A 16294-nucleotide genomic window follows, 5' to 3' on the forward strand; every position below is an offset into this window, starting at 1 on the left:
TGAACCAGAGGGTGGCAGTGGTGAACCAGAGAGTGACAGTGATGAATCAGAGGGTGGAAGTGGTGAACCGGAGGGTGGCAGTGGGGAACAAGAGGGTGGCAGTAGTGAACCAGTGGGTGGTAGGGGTGAACCAGAGGGTGGCAGTGGTGAACCGGAGGGTGACAGTGATAAACTAGAGGGTGGCAGTGGTGAACCAGAGAGTGGCAGTGGTGAACCAGAGGGTGACAGTGATGACCCAGAGGGTGGCAGTGGTGAACCAGAGGGTGGCAGTGGTGAACCAGAGGGTGGCAGTGATGAACCATAGGGTGGCAGTGATGAACCAGATGGTGGCAAGGGTGAACCAGAGGGTGGCAGGGGTGAACCAGAGGGTGGCAGTGGTGAACTAGAGGCTGCTGTGATGAACCAGAGGGTGGCAGTGGTTAACCAGAGGGGGGCAGTGGTGAACCAGAGGGTGGCAGTGATGAACTAGAGGGTGGCAGCGATGAACCAGAGGGTGGCAGGGGTGAACCAGAGGGTGGCAGTGGTGAACCAGAGGGTGACAGTGATAAACCAGAGGGTGGCAGTGGTGAACCAGAGGGTGGCGGTGGTGAACCAGAGGTTGGCAGGGGTGAACCAGAGGGTGGCAGTGGTGAACCAGAGGGTGACAGTTATGAGCCAGAGGGTGGCAGTGGTGAACCAGAGGGTGTCAGTGGTGAACCAGAGGGTGGCAGTGATGAACCAGAGGGTGGCAGTGGTGAACCAGAGGGTGGCAGTGATGAACCAGAGGGTGGCATTGATGAACCAGATGGTGGCAAGGGTGAACCAGAGGGTGGCAGGTGTGAACCAGAGGGTGGCAGTGATGAACCAGAGGGTGGCAGTGATGAACCAGATGGTGGCAAGGATGAACCAGAGGGTGGCAGGGGTGAACCAGAGGGTGGCAGTGGTGAACCAGAGCCTGCTGTGATGAACCATAGGGTGGCAGTGGTGAACCAGAGGGTGGCAGTGGTGAACCAGAGGGTGGCAGCGAAGAACCAGAGAGTGGCAGTGATGAACCAGAGGTTGGCAGGGGTGAACCAGAGGGTGGCAGTGGTGAACCAGAGGGTGACAGTGATGAACCAGAGAGTGGCACTGGTGAACCAGAGGGTGGCATTGGTGAACCAGAGGGTGGCAATGGTGAACCAGACGGTGACAGTGTTGAACCAGAGGGTGGCAGTGGTGAACCAGAGGGTGGCAGTGATGAACCAGAGGGTGACAGTGATGACCCAGAGGGTGGCAGTGGTGAACCAGAGGGTGGCAGTGGTGAACCAGAGGGTGGCAGTGATGAACCAGAGGGTGGCAGTGGTGAACCAGAGGGTGACAGTGATGAACCAGAGGGTGGCAGTGGTGAACCAGAGGGTGGTAATGATGAACCAGAGGGTGGCAGTGGTGAACCAGAGGGTGGCAGTGATGAACCAGAGGGTGGCAGTGATGAACTAGATGGTGGCAGTGGTGAACCAGAGGGTGGCAGGGGTGAACCAGAGGGTGGCAGTGGTGAACCAGAGGGTGCTGTGATGAACCAGAGGATGGCAGTGGTGAACCAGAGGGTGGCAGTGATGAACCTGAGGGTGGCAGTGATGAACCAGAGGGTGGCAGGGGTGAACCAGAGGGTAGCAGTGGTGAACCAGAGGTTGGCAGTGGTGAACCAGAGGGTGGAAGTGATGAACCAGAGGGTGGCATTGATGAACCAGAGGGTGACAGTGGTGAACCAGAGGGTGACAGTGGTGAACCAGAGGGAGTTGTGATGAACCAGATGGTGGTAGGTGTGAACCAGAGGGTGGCAGTGGTGAACCAGAGGGTGGCAGTGGTGAACCAGAGGGTGTTGTGATGAACCGGAGGGTGGCAGTAATGAACCAGAGGGTGACAGTGATGAACCAGAGGGTGGCAGGGGTGAACCAGAGGGTGGCAGTGGTGAACCAGAGGGTGGCAGAAATGAACCAGAGGGTGGCAGTGATGAACCAGAGGGTGGCATTGATGAACCAGAGGGTGACAGTGGTGAACCAGAGGGTGACAGTGGTGAACCAGAGGGAGTTGTGATGAACCAGATGGTGGTAGGTGTGAACCAGAGGGTGGCAGTGGTGAACCAGAGGGTGGCAGTGGTGAACCAGAGGGTGTTGTGATGAACCAGAGGATGGCAGTAATGAACCAGAGGGTGGCAGTGATGAACCAGAGGGTGGCAGGGGTGAACCAGAGGGTGGCAGTGGTGAACCAGAGGGTGGCAGAAATGAACCAGAGGGTGGCAGTGATGAACCAGAGGGTGGCAGTGATGAACCAGAGGGTGACAGTGGTGAACCAGAGGGTGGAAGTGATGAACCAGAGGGTGGCAGTGATGAACCAGAGGGTGGTGCTGCTAAACTGCCCGGGAGTCCTGTGGGTGTGAGCCCCCGCACTGCTGAGCTGCCCAGGGGTTGTGAACCCACTCGCTACTGAACTGCTCCGGGGCCCAGTGGGTGTGAGCCCCCGTGCTGCTGAACTGCCCCTCTCAGTGTGAAAATCATTTGTGCTAAATTTCCTGGGAGTCCTCTGGGTGTGAGCACACATTGTGCTAAGTGCCCCCCTGCTCCCAGTACATATATACCCGTACCGCACAGCACCATTATGCTCTTGCACCATGAAGTCTGGTGCCTGGATGCTCCTGATCTGTGTAGGTGGTACCACCATCTGGTGCAGTCAAAATGTAAAGTCATAACTTGCTACACAGCACCAATAAACATGTGTCCCCCCTGGCACCGGTATGGGCATGTACCAGGCGTGGAGCACCCGCATGCCACTGCACCCTACTGCCCAGCGCCAGCATATTCTTGTACAGGGCAATTTAGTATGAGAAGGGACATTGTCCAGCAGCAGCAGCTGCATGCGCCTGAACCCACTGAGCAGGATCAGAATGGCTTTGTACCAACACGCGCAGCAGAGCTATCTTGGACATCTGAAGGATTCTGGGGTCCTGTGCCAAACGTATTTTTGCATCCATGAGTTTCCAGAGCGCCATCCCCGTGTAGCTCCTGTGACCAAGAGGCTGCTTTCTCCTCATCTGCTGCTCTGCTCGGTCTCTGACCCTTTATAAACAAGATGCATGTGAACTTACATAGAAGCCCCGCCCGTTTAGCCCCGTCCACCACACACTAGCGGTATGAAATGTCTTCCCACCTGTCCCCACTATAATGGCCAACTCACTCAAGGGACCTCGCGCCTTTTGGCGTGCTGGCAAAGTTACAGGCACACGTGGTCACATATTTGTGCAAATGGCACAAAAATCCGCAAGTTCGTGGGAAAATTTGCAAACTCGCAGATTTTTTTTGTCATTTCGCACGAATTCGCGGACCGCGAATTCGCAAATTTCGCCCATACTTAATTTTTAATCAAAAAACTGTTTCAAATTTTCAAGTACGATAAGGGGGTGCGTATTTAACATGTGTGCTTGATATTGTAGGAGTACCAATTTCTATTTTAAGGTCAATAGTGAAGTATTTTTATTATAAGTACTGCAGAGTATAGGAGTAACAATTACTATTCTAACTCCATGGGGGTGCATCTGTAGGGTAAGTGCAGGATAGTGTAGCAGTAACAATAACTATTCTAACTCCAGGGGGTGCATCTGTAGGGTAAGTACAGGATAGTGTAGGGGTTGCAATTACTATTCTAACTCCAGGGGGATGCATCTGTAGGGTAAGTGCAGGATAGTGAAGGGGTTACAATTACTATTCTAACTCCAGGGAGGTGCCTCTGTAGGGTAAGGGCAGGATAGTGAAGGGGTAATAATTACTATTCTAACTCCATGGGGCTGCATCTGTAGGGTAAATGCAGGATAGCGTGTTGGTAACAATTACTGTTCTAACTCCAGGGGGGTGCATCTGTAGGGTAGGTGTAGGATAGTGTAGGGGTAACAATTACTATTCTAACTCCAGGGGGGTGCATCTGTCGGGTATTTGCAGGATAGTGTATGAGTAACAATTACTATGTTGAAGAAAGAAGTTAAATGAGAAGCATACATTAACCCTGGGCGTAGTTCGCGGAGTCGGACTCCGCCAAGCTCCGCGAAGACGTAGTTGCACTCCGCGAACTACGCGTAGCTCCGCAACCATGCGGAGTTGCTTGCTGGGCCCGTTCGCGCGCCGTTTTTCGTCTTCGGGAGCGCGGTGCGCGTGTTCGGGGCATTGCCTGCATGCTCGGGATGGCTAGCGCGCTAAATTACCCCAGAGGTTTGTCCCGCCTGCTTGCGTTCCCTTATTTCCTGTTCCGGGTCACAAGTAACGTGGTCGCGTTGTGCAAGACATGTTCGGGAACTCATCTTCTCGTTCGCACTACAAAAGTGCGTGATCGCGCTAAATATCGCGCGAACCTACCCATGCGGTCGCGATGGGCGCAGCCATCTTGGATCACACACTCTGGCTATGGTTTTGGGCCTACTTTTGCATCCTGTTAAAATCTCTTTAATCCTTGTCTTTTTACCCACTTTTTCTAACTTTCTTTAGTTATTACCTATTTCTCTCTGTGCCTAGGTTTATATTTTTCATTTTATTTCTACTTTTACAACTTTTCTATTGCTTTTTACTTCCTTCTTGTTCTTTTACCTTGCTTCTTCTTTCCCCTACCTTTTTGTCTTGAACTTTTAGTTTTCTTCTACCCTCCACCCAGAACCATGGTCAAGGGCGCCAGCAGCAGCGGCGGCTCAAAGGGCAAGGCGCCAGTGCCCCCAAAAACTAGGCTGCCTTGCGGCAGAATGCGCCCCCTAGGGGTGAGGCCCCGCCAACTTTTTGGGGAGGAGGAGGTGGCTGCCCTGGTGTTTTTTATCCAGCGCTACCTCCCCTTGATGTTGGCAGCAGGTGGCAGGCCCGGCTCCGGCTACCAGCATATTGAGGAGCGTCTCCGGCGGTGGGTGAAGGTGCGCCGGGCAGTCTTCCGCTGCTCCGGTATCCGGCGTACCCACCATCAGCTGACCCACCGTTGGGCAGACATTTTGGACCGGGAGCAGGACCTGTTGGACCTGCTTGGCGTCGAGGTCGTGGGTCTTGGTGAGTGGCTACCCAAAAAAAAAAAGTGTGTGTATAATATATCTCTATAGTAGTATAAGTATTGTTATTGTATCTTTGTAAATCTTGGCTGAATAAGTAACGCGATGACTGGTGCTCCTAGTTACATTTCCGATGTATTCCGTTATTATATCTACTGTAATTGTATGACACTGGTCTATGCTGCGCTTCTTCATCTTCACTGACTCTTGCGTGTTCAATTTGGCGCTAGCTTTTGCTGTTTATTGGTGTGAGATTTTCTTTATTGTAGAGAACTGAAGTTAGTTAATGCTATTAATAGAGTCTTGTCCTTCCTTTGTCCGTCAGTGAAATAGCCGTTGATGGATAATTGTACGTGTTTGCAATGCATATTGTATCATTTTTTTTTCACGGCCTTCTCTTCTGCATGAATACTCCTCTGGCAATGAATGCAAAAGTTACTTTGTTCTTCTTACCTCAGCCAGGGCCGGATTTAGGCATGTTCAAGCTGTGCAACTGCACAGGGCCACCAAACGCCAGGGGCCACCCCACCAATATATATCCTTAATTTAATAATCCTCAGAGGATGGATACATATTTGCGTGGCGGCCCCTGGCAGGGATTTGGTGCCTCCGGCTCTGTTCCACTTCCAAACACCCTGACTCCCCCCTCTTCACTGGCCTCCGTGCTCCGCCCCGACATCCTCTTCCGGGCCCCCCACCTACGTTCCCTGGCCAGGAGTCCAGGACCACCATGAGCCTAGAGCCGCCCCTGCCTCAGCCCTCCATAGAACTGATGTAGTTTGTTTATTGAGTGGGTAGGGCAGCAGTAGCATTCAGTCAGTAGCAAAACAAAATATGATGCCATGAACGTACAATTTCGTGTTAGTTAGTATGCACAAAATTAAGCATGTCTCCTCCTTGTGATCTATGCATTTTGCTGGCAAAAAATGAAAAAGAAATGGCTACTTACAGATAATTGATTGATTACCCCATTCTTGAATCTGTGGTGTTGTTCAGGTCTTACTGCCTCTGTGTTACTTAGTAATCTGCAATCAGAATGTTTATGGAACATTTGATTTGTTTTCTCCAAGTACACTAGTCAGTGAATCATGCAAGGCAGTAGTCATTTGGTAGACCAATGTTTGTTTCTTTTAATGTTGTAGCAGTGGTTTTTGAAATGCTGTCTATGTTTCACAGCACTCAATGTTTTCTCTTTCTTTATTATTTCTTACATGAACCACAGAACCCAGGGGCAAGCAGAAGGCTGGGACCGAGTCGGCGGGTGAACGTGAACCACAGGCACAGAGCTCCTCTACTGAGGATCCTGCTGCTGTCCCTAGTAAGTCCAACAGTGTTTTCTTTTGGAACAATGATATTTCCCTAACTTTCTAACGGAGCTTTTTTTCCAACCGATTAATGACATTTCACCTAACTAAATTTTGACAAATGCTTGTTTTTGTTTTATGTTTTCAAAATTTTGGGTATTACTATCTGTCCCTGCCTTTCTGTTCCTTGAAAGAGCCTCTCTTATGACTCTCTGTGCTACTACTAGACTGTCTGTAGGTAAGCTTGCCCTGTTGCCCACTCTTTAGTTAAGGTATCAATCTTTTCAAAAAATCTGTGATCGAATAGCGGAAGGCACAGGGTCCACTCCTGTCTTATGCTTTTTCCTCTGTAATGTCTCTTCTTTGCCAATTGACACCAACCAAGTATGCATCCAGATGTTGGTCTACTATTTTTGTAAGCGTTAGTAATGAATACCACTACTACTCTTGCGGGTATTCTTCTATGCAGTCACATACATAACTATGTATGCACCCCAAAATTGGATGTTGTTGTTGATAGGCAGGTTGGACCTTACTTACTTACAGTCTTACACCTCAGTCACAGAACTCAGAGGAACCCACAATTCAATGAACGACAACCTATATGGGCTCAGTCATTGGTCAATTATTCAATTACCCCTTTCCTGAACCCCAATATGAAGATGCCAAATGCTTTTATTACACAATCCATAACCTAAGTAACCCCCTTTTGCTCACTCTCTCGTGTAAGTCTACAAGACAACAGACACTGAAAATATACTTCCGAGTCAATGTGGTACTTCAAAACCTTTATTTTGTTAGAAGTAACTAAGTAAGTAACATCAATGTTTTTAAGTTGTTCTGTGAAATGCGTCAAGGGCAGGGCCACCAGAAAAAATCCAGAGTTAAAAAAGGCTGAATAAAAAGTAATCTACATTTGTACAGCTACCAGTGCACGATAGGGAAATGTGGGAAATGTCGGAGACCCCTCACCATTGAACGTATACTGGTTGCATATGCCTCTTTTTGGTAAGCTCTGGAAATATTTGCTTCGTAGAAGGAAATCTTCTCATCTGCCGAAAGATAATGACAAAAGTGGTGCACGTTAGACAGTATGAAAACATTACATACATTTATTCAACTTTTTAGCTGTCATGCTAAAAAAAAGGTGTAACCTGAGGCTGTAAGGAAATTCCACAATCCACATTCAAAAAGTAAATACGGGCCTTTCTATTTTCCGAACTCTTCAGGTGTATGCTTTGAACTATCATGTGGCCTCAAAGGCGTCTTCTCGTACTGCGCAACAAGGTGTGAGGTAGCATGCGCAAAACTGTAGACATGTCATTGATGTACAAACTGGTTAGGTTACATGGTTCAGTCTAACTTTCCAAGGACTAGACTAGAGTAGCAGTATAGATGAGATGAGCTTGGGTACCATACCATACCAAACAAATGCTAATATGTGTAGTGTGTTACTTACTCTGCTGTACTAGGCAATGTGGACTACTACTGATTACGTTGTACTTAACTGTTTTGCAGAACTCCGTTTTTGGTGAACAAGTACAATGGGGGCTGTGCATCCATCTAAAAAGGTGTACTTAATTACTTATTTTTATTTTTGCAGAACCGGTACCATCCACCAGTGCCGACGGGGGCAGCGGCGCTGCAACGGCGGCAGCAGAGGCGATCCCGGAGGGGAATGGAGGACCACCAGAGGCACCTACAGCAGCACCGGCAGCAGCGGGGGAGGAGACAACAACGGTGGGCGATGGTAAGTTACATTCAATAGTGATCCGCATTACTTGGTGGGTGGGGAAAACTTCCTCACTGTACTCTGATATTTATAATGAACTTGAAGTTCTACTGGACAATATATGACGCCACCGTTGTCATTACCAAGCTTAGCAAAAGCATTACCACCGGCGAGAATTGATAAAATAAGTTATACAGGCCTCTTCTATGTGACTACAACTCAGCTGTGAAAGGTTGGTGGCAGACTGAAAAAGTCTTATCCACAACATTACATGACCGCGATGGATTAACATGAGATTGATTTTAAGTATGATGAAAGGAGCAAGGAAAAAGCTCCAATCATATAATATAGGATACTTTGGAATCAGCAATGCAGGTGTTTGAGAGCAGTTGGATGCGTGGGTTGTTGTGGAAGCATAGAAAGGGGAAAACACAGCTGCCTGCGTGGGTGGGAGACACATCCAATATCGGTGGTTAGTGGATAGTGGATACTAGTGTTGGCAGCGGTGTTTTGCTTAAACCCAAAGGCAAGGGAAGGAGGGGACAACTGGATGCATTCCGGGTCGTTGCTGGCGAAACACAAACCACCTAACGTTTGTTGGCGATATAAAGAATGATAGTCTCTAGAGTAGACATTTACTAGTACTAGCTGGCCACTGTTAATTAATGTTAGTTGGAGACTGTCACTTTTCCCGGAAGCACAGAGTATATGATATAAAAAAACGAGATATGAAAAAGACAGGTGTTCGTATGTGACCGTTGAAGTAGACCCATGCTACCTATGTACTAGGGCAGGCATAATGCCGTGCCAAAAAGGCAGACAAATGAAGTATATAAGGCGTAGAATGTTCAAGATAGATAAAACAACATTTTAGGTACTCAACTTGCTTGCTATTGCTACTGTACTGTGCCGCCCACTATGTGTTGGATCCATGTTGTGTTCTTGATTTGCTGGGATTTTTGATTACAACAATTCTGTCTCTTTCTTTATAGTTACTCCTTCTAAACCAACGAGGAAGGAGCTGGCAGTCCGGGCCCGTCAGCGGAAACTGCAGGCCATCGTTGAGGCCTACCGCCGGCTGGTGGCTCAGGCCGAGGAGGAGGAGGAGGAGGCGGCGGCAGCAGCTGCTGCCTCTTCCAATGCCCCGGCCCCCAAGCCTGCAGGAGTACGTCGGCGTGGTCAGGCAGCCGCCCGCCGCCAGATTTTCCCCGCATCGTCCACCCCCCCACAACAACATGGCTGCCAATGTAGGTGCCGCCAGTTCCAGCGAAAAATTCTCCTCCGGGTAGCCAGGCTGGAGGCTCAAAGCAGTCAGACTAAAAAACAAATAGAGGAGCGTGTAAAGATCCTGGTGGATCAACACTTAAAAGCCCGCCGGCTATGAGATGGACCCTGTTTGCCCCTTTTTCAATCCTTTTGTTGGTGGGTGGGAATTGGGTGTTGGGTTTTTACTTTTTTTTTACATGACATTGAGCGTGGGAATTTGGTTGGGGTTAGGGGAGGCGGGTAGGGGGACAGCTGTGGTGTAGGATTTATATATATTTTATTTTTGTATCATCTTTAGTTATATATTACATTATGTTAAAATAAACGAGACACAAAGTTATGTTAAAAAGAAAACATTTGAAGTTCATTTGCGTTTCTTGTGGGGTTGGAGGGGGGAGTGTTTCACCAAATAATGTACGTTGTGCAACCTCGCAAGGTTTAATTTGGCCATGCAGGTCGGCGGACAGTGCTTTTTAATAATAAAATATATTGCCCACATCTTTAACATGCAAACAGATAGATGCAGTAAACCCTCACCAAGTTATATTTGTAGTATTAGAAGAACGACCAGTCTGTCTTGCGTTATACCTCACTGCAAACTTATCTTACCTGTGATTGCTGATGAGATGATGATGATTTATCATGAAGTGTGGCACTGCAAGGGCTGCATTTGATTTCCAAGACAATGGCGACGAATCTGTGGTTCAGAATCAGAACTTCTGTGATAGTAGTAGACAGACCCTGCCAGTAGCGACAAAAAGAAAGAGACAGTCATTTGCGTGACAGACAATGTGGGGGTAGTATAAGTAAGTACAGTACATTGCATGGGTGACCCAATATTGCAACTGCTAAACTGAAACGAAACAAACAATGGTTTTGGGGACTGGAAAATAAGTGCAAGAGAAGATAAGAAGTTCAACTTTACTTGTAGTACTCACGGCAACGTCAAACTTTTCTAAATCATAATGTTTTACACTTTAAACCCAAAAAATTACGCCAATTCATTAGATGCATTCGTTGTTTGATGTTAATGGTAAATTATTTGGCGTTATACACAGAGCTTGAGTTGGGAAGCCGCAGAAGATCCTGGCCATGCCTTGTTGACATTTCACTATTGTTGCTTTGACCACATCTGCCCCAGCAAGCGCATGATCAAATTGTTGGTGTATATTTAATGTAAGAAACATCACACCTCAATGTAACCACGCAGCCCGGGGGAAGAGGGTTAGGGTTTGTTTAATGGATGGGTACGGGGGTTTTGGGAAAGGTTTGAGAAAGAAAAACAGTACGCATGGAGATTGGAGACAACAAAAGCAAAACAATGAAGACGATGATTTATGATGTTGATCCGCTAGCTAATGATTGTAAGCAATGGACGTAAGAAAAGGACACGCTGAATATGATTCTTGGTTTCCCGCAATCCAATTGCTTGATGATGAGGATTTGTGGAAAGTACCACCATTACCAAAAATGTGAAGCAATCCAAAGCCATACACGGTGTAATTAAAGTTACACCACAAAAATAGTTGATTAACTTGAATGCACCTATGGCTGTGAGTAGTAGTACCTACAAAAGCCTTGGATGGCTATGGCAAAAGAAGAGAACCAGGGAAGGACACAGAAAATGGCCGCCTCCATAGGGCCAGGAGGACAGGGACACCCAAAAACAACATGGAAAAGGGATGCACCCAAAATGGCCTCCACCACATGGCAAAATCAGTCACAAAGGAAGCATACACAAAATGGCCGCCACCACATGGCCTGCCCACCAACAACAACATAGCAGAATCATCACAAAGGAAGTAAGTACACACAAAATGGCCCTCACCACTACATGAAAAGAAAGAGAGGACAGACAATAAATGCCTATGCCAAAGGGACATTGCTTAGCTTCACAAAATGGACACACCAGACACCACCCCCCAAATTGGTCACCCCAACCATAAACAAGAAATCATTACATAGAGGACAGAAAGGAACTGGGAGTGGCCCATGCTCCAGGAAGACAAAACTACAACCAAATAACACATAAATGAGGACTTTTTTGTAGCACAGGGGACACATTAAACATTTTCGAGGAACTTTTATGCAACTCGGGACATATTGTTCGCGAGAATGCAAAATCGGCGTGTTCGGCAACGCGAATCGAGTGAAAAGTCGTTATCGCGTTCCCGAGCCAGTACATTGAGCGCGCGAACAAGACAAAAAAGGTACGGTCGCGTTCTCACACGGTGCGACGTTACCAAAAGTACGCGAACAGTATTCCTAGGGTTACCTACTGGCAGGGAGTGCCATATTAGCTACACACAAGCAACCAAAAACTGAAAGTACCACCATTACAAAAAATGTGAAGCAATCCAAAGCCATACACGGTGTAATTAAAGTTACACCACAAAAATAGTTGATTAACTTGAATGCACCTATGGCTGTGAGTAGTAGTACCTACAAAAGCCTTGGATGGCTATGGCAAAAGAAGAGAACCAGGGAAGGACACAGAAAATGGCCGCCTCCATAGGGCCAGGAGGACAGGGACACCCAAAAACAACATGGAAAAGGGATGCACCCAAAATGGCCTCCACCACATGGCAAAATCAGTCACAAAGGAAGCATACACAAAATGGCCGCCACCACATGGCCTGCCCACCAACAACAACATAGCAGAATCATCACAAAGGAAGTAAGTACACACAAAATGGCCCTCACCACTACATGAAAAGAAAGAGAGGACAGACAATAAATGCCTATGCCAAAGGGACAATGCTTAGCTTCACAAAATGGACACACCAGACACCACCCCCCAAATTGGTCACCCCAACCATAAACAAGAAATCATTACATAGAGGACAGAAAGGAACTGGGAGTGGCCCATGCTCCAGGAAGACAAAACTACAACCAAATAACACATAAATGAGGACTTTTTTGTAGCACAGGGGACACATTAAACATTTTCGAGGAACTTTTATGCAACTCGGGACATATTGGTCGCGAGAATGCAAAATCGGCGTGTTCGGCAACGCGAATCGAGTGAAAAGTCGTTATCGCGTTCCCGAGCCAGTACATTGAGCGCGCGAACAAGACAAAAAAGGTACGGTCGCGTTCTCACACGGTGCGACGTTACCAAAAGTACGCGAACAGTATTCCTAGGGTTACCTACTGGCAGAAATTGACAGACACCCAAAACCTGACATACCCCACACATAAACATAAGATTTTCTAAATCAAACCAGTCCATCCATGACTTTCTAATTAGAGGTACACCAGAAAAACAGTTGATTACCTTTCATGACCCTATGACTAGTACCTCTGGCCTACTGGCAGAGTAGGCCACAAGTTTGGAGGCCTATGGCAAGAGCAAAGTGGCTGGGAAACATAAAATGGCCGCCAACAACACATGGCCAGGCCAACCACAGAAAGTTATTACAATGAACTCAAACATGCCTACACACTAACTACATGGAGTACTAGGGTCAGCTATTGGCTTAAAAAAATAAAAAACTTTTTAATTACACAAACAGAAATTCAACAGCAGACATTGCTATTGCATAATGATGACCATAATCCAATGCCAGCCATGATGTTTGTTTACAAACTTGAATAAAAATTTAAACACAGAATTATGATTTTACTCATGGGTACCTCTCTATGTAGCCTGGATGAAATTTAAAAAGAAATACAAGTTGGGACCTCATAAAAGTATAGGCACCCATCAATAATTTAAATCAAGGAATGAATACTGTAGTTAAAAAAATTTAAAATCAAACAAACACAAGTCTACAACATCATACTCACTCATACATTACTGAACTTACTTGAAAAAGAGAATTCAAAATCCAAAAGTCCTCAGTAAAATTCAAAAAAAGCAGTAATGCAGCCAACACACACAGAAAGTGATCCTGCCAGCTCAAAATCCAAATGAAAGTGACCACCTCATGGACAAAGCACTGGGAGGAGCCTGGTGGACAGGAACAGGAAGTTGTAAACTCCAGAGCCCTTCCTCCTTAATATTCAAAAATAGAGTAGAAACAGAAAGAGGACTCCTTCCCCCCATAAAATACATCCAAAGGTACAACTTTGAGGGGTTTTTCACTTGTTTGCTAACCAAAATGGTAATTTATTATTATGGTTTAACTTTTAACATGCTCGCGAGTTATTCTGTGCAAGATTGCAGGTTCTGCGTGTTCGGCAACTCGATCTTACCAACAAACATACTTGCGCGTCCTTATGGCTTTATCGCGCTTCCAATTACGTTATCGCGTTCGCACAGCTGCACGAAAGGGTTTACAAACATGGTGGCAGACGCGACCGGGAAAAAGCGAACGCAGAACCAAGGTAAGCCATTGCCGCGCACGCGATAATGTTATTTAGCGCGCGACAATGTTATTTAGCGCGCGACAACTACGCTCCGCACCGGATAGCGGAGTTATCGGCAGCTACGCGAACTCCGCGGAACGCGGAGTTGCCAAAACTCCGCAAACTCCGCAAACGGAGCGTAGTTCTTCGCCCAGGGTTAGCATACATGCACTTTAGCGAACAAGCAGGATGATCAGAAAATGGCGAGGAATTATTCCCGTCGTATTTAGCCATGGGAGCCTGGATAATCATTAAATGGACTCTGGCAGATAAATGCATTCTTATTCTCTAAGAAGCCTTTCTTTGTCTTGCGAAAGCAAGTCCTCCTCAATAATTTGCTTCGCTCCACACTTGGTATGCAAATGTCACACATGTTCTTTTTAACTTTGCAAGTGAAGTAATGTGCGCCAGACAGTGGTGAAACGTGAGTCACGTGATTGAAAATTCACCGTAAACAAAACATTAGTTACTATGTGCCACATGTATCTGTGCAGTATATTTTAAATATTCCATAATTAAATTTGTATTTTTCATTGAACCCTGCGTAAATGATTCGAGAGAATTTCCTTGTACATAGGGGTATATTCTCAATGACATATTATCTAAACAATGTTTTCCTAATGTTACTTCATTTTTTCACTGCTAATACAGCGATAATGTTAACACCGTGCTAGATAATATCTCCGATAATTTTTTTAAGATTGTTAATTATACTTCACCTCTGAAACCTTATGTTATCAAACATGCATGTGTTATTCCTAAGCGCTCTTTTAAACTACCTTTTTTAAAATTATTTATTGTAAGCAACCATTGCCTCCCCCTGCGCGTACTTGCAAGGTCATCTTATTAGATCGTATGTTAAAAACAGAAACATTCTATTTCTTCTTTTTCATTGGTTCTGAAGCTTTGTTAGAAAAGGTATTTCCGACCAATCCTTTCCCTTGTGCAGTTTTGCAAAAACATTTGATTGGCTGTTGTGTGGTTAACTGTACCTTCCTGAGCCTAATGTTGATTGGCTGATTTTTTATCTGTGACATTATGATACCCTCTGCATGTACGTAGCCATTTTGTGATGCACTTTATTTTACAATGCGTGTCAAATACAAGTTGTTGCAGGGTATTCTTAACTTAAACTGTCTACTCTGCTTACAAGTTTGTGGCATGTCAAGGTATTTAAAAATATTATTCGAATTTCTAATCTAACATAATGGGGACTGTTCGCCTTTTGCGTGGAGTACTGAGTCCTTTCATGAAATGTATAATTCTTCAAACCATCCTTGAAAGAAAAATGCACAAGTTTTCCAAATATTTTTATTGAGTCTTTTTAAATCATCACATGTGTGAGATGCAAAAACTCTTTTTCATTCTTTTTTTTAAAGCACTCATTCCTCATGTTTACATTATATAAATGTTGCCCCATCATCTTTAATAAAATGAATGGGCTTTTTTTCACTTTCAGATAAAGTAGAATAGAAGTGCTACAACAAACACTCCCTCACTACTTCTTTTTTCTTTTTTCTGTACATTTTATTTCAATATAACATTTAACAATCATTTTTAAAAGTTAAATCCATTATTAATTAACATTTAAATTCTTTTTTTTTTAACATAACAACTGCTTGCGAAAATAATCCTTCTGTTCTTCACGAGGGAAAATTTGAAAAAGCACTACACAATATATAGAAGATAAAGAGTATTCTCCTTTTTTTCCAAAGTTTTTCCTTTTTGCGTCGATAGCTTTTTATACAAATATTTCGTCAAGCCCATATTATATTACATTTTAACTTAGATATAGTACATTTTTATTCATTAAAATATTCTTGCACTCTTCCAAAAATATTCATAAAGTTGAATGTAACTTAAAGTATACATTAAGAATATAATCACTCTGTGGAAATGAAAGATAAACTCAAGATGATACCATCGCTCCGAATCATTACCTTGCATGTAGTATTTCCTTATTTCAGCTATTTTTCTTTTAATGGTTCTTTCATCAACTCGTCTTAAATTCCTTTTAAAATTAAACATACTACATTCTAAAATCATTTAAATCATTTTGCTGTCTTTGTTAAAAAAATTAAAAACATATAGGGCCCCATTAGGGTGGCGGGCAGATCGCCCCTGCTAGGCCGCCATCCGTGCCCACCATCTGTGGCGGAATGACCCCCGCCATAGTATAAGGGCTGGGGGGTCCGCGGCGGACGGAAAGACCGTCCGCCGCTTTTCCGCCCAGTCGACATGTCGACCGGGCGAAAACGGCTCGATATTGCCGCCACGGAAAGGCATGCAGAGTCTGCTTTGGGGGCCCCCTGTGGGTCCCCATGAACTCTGGGGGGTGGGGGTGCACATGTGGGGGTAGCTATGGTACCCCCTGCCTTTCGAAGACCAATGTGTCAGGCACCACGCGGTGCCTGTCATGTTGTGCTTTGAAATGCATAACATGTATTTTTAGCATTGCGGCGGGCGGTGCTTTCAGCACCGCCCGCCGCAATGTTAAAAATACAGGATGCGCCCGCCACTGTGGCGGGCGCAACCTAATTGCCCCCACGGGACCCCTGCCCTTATGGCGGGCGGTCCATTTCACCGTGAGGATCCGCCCGCCATCCTAATGTGGCC

At 45.8% G+C, this 16294-nt stretch overlaps 1 long non-coding RNA gene across 1 annotated transcript; it reads left to right on the top strand.

The window, feature by feature from the left end:
• The first annotated feature begins 6038 nt into the window (after window positions 1-6038).
• LOC147698275 (uncharacterized) lies at window positions 6039-9323 on the top strand. The gene is made up of 3 exons (XR_015299189.1): window positions 6039-6344; window positions 7934-8080; window positions 9055-9323. It is a non-coding gene; the product is annotated as an uncharacterized LOC147698275 (long non-coding RNA).
• The last annotated feature ends 6971 nt before the right edge of the window (window positions 9324-16294 follow it).

This window comes from Lissotriton vulgaris, chromosome 8 (genome assembly GCF_964263255.1).
Source record: "Lissotriton vulgaris chromosome 8, aLisVul1.2, whole genome shotgun sequence".
NCBI lineage: Eukaryota > Metazoa > Chordata > Amphibia > Caudata > Salamandridae > Lissotriton > Lissotriton vulgaris.